The sequence below is a fragment of the Narcine bancroftii genome, chromosome 6 (genome assembly GCF_036971445.1).
Source record: "Narcine bancroftii isolate sNarBan1 chromosome 6, sNarBan1.hap1, whole genome shotgun sequence".
NCBI classification, from domain to species: Eukaryota; Metazoa; Chordata; class Chondrichthyes; order Torpediniformes; family Narcinidae; genus Narcine; species Narcine bancroftii.
Genome location: NC_091474.1, coordinates 203,350,627 through 203,355,040, shown reverse-complemented (window position 1 = coordinate 203,355,040; position 4,414 = coordinate 203,350,627). Strand labels below are relative to the sequence as shown.

At 70.5% G+C, this 4,414-nt stretch overlaps 1 long non-coding RNA gene across 1 annotated transcript in view; it reads left to right on the top strand.

The window, feature by feature from the left end:
• Nucleotides 1-217: 217 nt before the first annotated feature.
• The window catches only part of LOC138737733 (uncharacterized), a 9,746-nt gene continuing 5,549 nt past the window's right edge, over nucleotides 218-4,414 (top strand). The window contains exon 1 of the long non-coding RNA XR_011341180.1: nucleotides 218-328. This is a non-coding gene — a long non-coding RNA (uncharacterized lncRNA). The remainder of the gene's footprint in view (nucleotides 329-4,414) is intronic.

The window sequence follows — 4,414 nt, the reverse complement described above, 5'->3', positions numbered from 1 at the left end:
CGTCAATCAGGTTATATTACTGTACGTCAATCAGGTTATATTACTGTACGTCAATCAGGTAATAATAGTACTGTACGTAATAATACAGGTATTATTGGCTTGGCTTCGCGAACAAAGATTTATGGAAGGGTATGTCCACGTCTGCTGCAGGCTCGTTGGTGACTGACAAGTCCAATGCGGGACAGGCAGGCACTGTTGCAGCGGTTGCAAAGGAAAATAGTACTGTACATAATACGGGTAATAGTACTGTACATAATAAAAGTAACTATTATATAGTTAAAATCATGATTAAAAATTAACACAAGATGGAGAGAAGGCTACAGTACAGGTACTTTCAATTTCGATTTCTGAATTTCGCACCTGGCTTCTTCACTCTCTCCATCCCTCCCTCTTTTCTTCTCCAACTCTCCCTCTGTTCCCCCCCCCCCTGTCATTTGGTGGGGCTGAGCGATAGCTGTTTTGTGGGGCTGAATGGTGGTCCCACGTCAAGCCTGATGGTTCCAGAGGCACCATGCTGCTGCTGCTTCTCACCCCCCTCCCACATCCCCTCCCTACCTTCCCTCCACTGGGTTGCTCATCCCCTCGCCTGCCCGTTGCTTTGCCCAGGCCACGTGTGGCATAGCCTAGAATCGGATGCGCATCACTGCCCACCTGATCAATCTTTCTCCAGCTTCTGACTCCTGCTTTTCTCCACTGAGGGAATCTGAGCACTACTGGAGTGAGTAATATATCTGTATTACTCTAAATAATACTATATTACTATAGTGTAATATGATTATATTACTATATCACTGGCAGTGGGCCAATAGAAAGTGAACTCCGCTTGAACCAGAAGTAGATGTAATTTTCCTTCCAGTCGGCTCATCAGTTCACAACTGCGGGTTGTTCGTAAATCGGACTTTTCAACCTGGGAACTGCCTATCTTCCTGGATAAGGATTGTTAAAGGGATAAGGATCATGTGCAGGCACAAGGGCTGAAATTTAGTTTAACATCATGTTTGGTGCAGTCAACATGGATGGAAGGGCCATCCATATGCTCTACTGTTGTTGGTTTTTTGTTCTCTAAAAGGTTGACCACCCAGCTTCTCACCCAGGCAGCACATTAGCTAGTACAGACCTCAACAATGAAGACGCTGTTTACATCCGGTACCACACGGATGGCAGTCTCTTCAATCTGAGGCGCCTGCAAGCTCACACCAAGACACAAGAGCAACTTGTCTGTGAACTACTCTTTGCAGACGATGCCGCTTTAGTTGCCCATTCAGAGCCAGCTCTTCAGTGCTTGATGTCCTGTTTTGCGGAAACTGCCAAAATGTTTGGCCTGGAAGTCAGCCTGAAGAAAACTGAGGTCCTCCATCAGCCAGCTCCCCACCATGACTACCAGCCCCCCCACATCTCCATCGGGCACACAAAACTCAAAACGGTCATCCAGTTTACCTATCTCGGCTGCATCATTTCATCAGATGGAAGGATCAACAACGAGATAGACAACAGACTCGCCAGGCAAATAGTGCCTTTGGAAGACTACACAAAAGAGCTGGAAAAACAACCACTGAAAACCTCACAAAGATTAGCGTATACAGAGTCGTTGCCATACCCACACTACTGTTCGGCTCGGAATCATGGGTCTTCTACCGGCATGACCTACGGCTCCTAGTACGCTTCCACCAGTGTTGTCTCCGCTCCATCCTCAACATTCATTGGAGCGACTTCATCCCTAACATCGAAGTACTCGAGATGGCAGAGGCTGATAGCATCGAATCCTCGCTGCTGAAGATCCAACTGCGCTGGGTAGGTCACGTCTCCAGAAAGGAGGACCATCGCCTTCCCAAGATCGTGTTCTATGGTGAGCTCTCCACTGGCCCGGGGAGGGTGGGGGCCGGGGAGGGTGGGGGCCGGGGAGGGTGGGGGCCGGGGAGGGTGGGGGCCGGGGAGGGTGGGGCCGGGGAGGGTGGGGGCCGGGAGGGTGGGGGCCGGGGAGGGTGGGGGCCGGGGAGGGTGGGGGCCGGGAGGGTGGGGGCCGGGGAGGGTGGGGGCCGGGGAGGGTGGGGGCCGGGGAGGGTGGGGGCCGGGAGGGTGGGGGCCGGGGAGGGTGGGGGCCGGGAGGGTGGGGGCCGGGGAGGGTGGGGGCCGGGGAGGGTGGGGGCCGGGAGGGTGGGGGCCGGGAGGGTGGGGGCCGGGGAGGGTGGGGGCCGGGGAGGGTGGGGGCCGGGGAGGGTGGGGGCCGGGGAGGGTGGGGGCCGGGGAGGTGGGGGCCGGGGAGGGTGGGGGCCGGGGAGGGTGGGGGCCGGGGAGGGTGGGGGCCGGGGAGGGTGGGGGCCGGGAGGGTGGGGGCCGGGGAGGGTGGGGGCCGGGGAGGGTGGGGGCCGGGGAGGGTGGGGGCCGGGGAGGGTGGGGGCCGGGGGAGGGTGGGGGCCGGGGAGGGTGGGGCCGGGAGGGTGGGGGCCGGGAGGGTGGGGCGGGAGGGTGGGGGCCGGGGAGGGTGGGGGCCGGGGAGGGTGGGGCCGGGGAGGGTGGGGGCCGGGGAGGGTGGGGGCCGGGAGGGGTGGGGCCGGGGAGGGTGGGGGCCGGGGAGGGTGGGGGCCGGGGAGGGTGGGGGCCGGGGAGGGTGGGGGCCGGGGAGGGTGGGGCGGGAGGGGGGCCGGGGAGGGTGGGGGCCGGGGAGGGTGGGGGCCGGGGAGGGTGGGGGCCGGGGAGGGTGGGGGCCGGGAGGGTGGGGGCCGGGGAGGGTGGGGGCCGGGGAGGGTGGGGGCCGGGGAGGGTGGGGGCCGGGGAGGGTGGGGGCCGGGGAGGGTGGGGGCCGGGAGGGTGGGGGCCGGGGAGGGTGGGGGCCGGGGAGGGTGGGGCCGGGGAGGGTGGGGGGCCGGGGAGGGTGGGGGCCGGGGAGGGTGGGGCCGGGGAGGGTGGGGGCCGGGGAGGGTGGGGGCCGGGGAGGGTGGGGGCCGGGGAGGGTGGGGGCCGGGGAGGGTGGGGGCCGGGGAGGGTGGGCGGGAGGGGGGGGCCGGGGAGGGTGGGGGCCGGGGAGGGTGGGGGCCGGGGAGGGTGGGGGCCGGGGAGGGTGGGGGCCGGGGAGGGTGGGGGCCGGGGAGGGTGGGGGGCCGGGGAGGGTGGGGGCCGGGGAGGGTGGGGGCCGGGGAGGGTGGGGGCCGGGGAGGGTGGGCCGGGGAGGGTGGGGGCCGGGGAGGGTGGGGGCCGGGGAGGGTGGGGGCCGGGAGGGTGGGGGGCCGGGAGGGTGGGGGCCGGGGAGGGTGGGGGCCGGGAGGTGGGGCCGGGAGGGTGGGGGCCGGGGAGGGTGGGGGCCGGGGAGGGTGGGGCCGGGGAGGGTGGGGGCCGGGGAGGGTGGGGGCCGGGGAGGGGTGGGGCCGGGGAGGTGGGGGCCGGGGAGGGTGGGGGCCGGGAGGGTGGGGGCCGGGGAGGGTGGGGGCCGGGGAGGGTGGGGGCCGGGGAGGGTGGGGGCCGGGGAGGGTGGGGGCCGGGGAGGGTGGGGGCCGGGGAGGGTGGGGGCCGGGGAGGGTGGGGGCCGGGGAGGGTGGGGGCCGGGGAGGGTGGGGGCCGGGGAGGGTGGGGGCCGGGGAGGGTGGGGGCCGGGGAGGGTGGGGGCCGGGGAGGGTGGGGGCCGGGGAGGGTGGGGGCCGGGGAGGGTGGGGGCCGGGGAGGGTGGGGGCCGGGGAGGGTGGGGGCCGGGGAGGGTGGGGGCCGGGGAGGGTGGGGGCCGGGGAGGGTGGGGGCCGGGGAGGGGTGGGGGCCGGGGAGGGTGGGGGCCGGGGAGGGTGGGGGCCGGGGAGGGTGGGGGCCGGGGAGGGTGGGGGCCGGGGAGGGTGGGGGCCGGGGAGGGTGGGGGCCGGGGAGGGTGGGGGCCGGGGAGGGTGGGGGCCGGGGAGGGTGGGGGCCGGGGAGGGTGGGGGCCGGGGAGGGTGGGGGCCGGGGAGGGTGGGGGGCCGGGGAGGGTGGGGGCCGGGGAGGTGTGGGGGCCGGGGAGGGTGGGGGCCGGGGAGGGTGGGGGCCGGGGAGGGTGGGGGCCGGGGGAGGGTGGGGGCCGGGGGAGGGTGGGGGGGCCGGGGAGGGTGGGGGCCGGGGGAGGGTGGGGGCCGGGGAGGGTGGGGGCCGGGGAGGGTGGGGGGCCGGGGAGGGTGGGGGCCGGGGAGGGTGGGGGCCGGGGGAGGGTGGGGGGCCGGGGAGGGTGGGGGCCGGGGAGGGTGGTGGGGCCGGGAGGTGGGCGGGAGGGTGGGGGCCGGGGGAGGGGTGGGGGGCCGGGGAGGGTGGGGGCCAGGGGAGGGTGGGGGCCGGGGAGGGTGGGGGCCGGGGGAGGGTGGGGGCCGGGGAGGGTGGGGGCCGGGGAGGGTGGGGGCCGGGGAGGGTGGGGGCCGGGGAGGGTGGGGGCCGGGGAGGGTGGGGGCCGGGGAGGGTGGGGGCA